This window comes from Eimeria tenella, genomic scaffold (genome assembly GCF_000499545.2).
Source record: "Eimeria tenella Houghton genomic scaffold, Eth_scaff1939, whole genome shotgun sequence".
NCBI lineage: Eukaryota > Apicomplexa > Conoidasida > Eucoccidiorida > Eimeriidae > Eimeria > Eimeria tenella.
Genome location: NW_013541780.1, coordinates 894 through 1358, shown reverse-complemented (window position 1 = coordinate 1358; position 465 = coordinate 894).

The window sequence follows — 465 nt, the reverse complement described above, 5'->3', positions numbered from 1 at the left end:
CAGCAGCAGCAGCAGCAGCAGCTCTAAGGCGCTGTTCAGCAGCGCAGAGCGGGGGTGAAGGGGCCCATGCTCCTGCCGCGCAGCAGCAGCAGAAAGAGGATAGGCGAAGGCAGGGCACACGGGGACGTTGCCATTTCTCCATTCTTGTTTGCTGCTGCTGCTGCTTTTGCTGCTTTTGCTGCTGCTGCTGCAGTGCCGTCCTTTGGGGCTGGAGGAGCCGCAGCGCCCCCGGCGCTGCCGGCCCCCCCCAATCTGCAGGGGCTGCTGAGCCAAGTAAGCAGCAGCAGCATCAGAATCAGCAGCAGCAGCAGCAGAAGCAGCAGCAGTAGCAGCAGCAGCAGAAGCTTGTTGCCTGTGGCTGTTGTGTCTCGCAGGCAACAGCTATGCCTCTTCAGGGCATGGGGGGGCCCCCTGGGGGCCCCCAGCAGCCGCCGCCGTTTGGGTACCCGATGGGGGCCCCGGGGC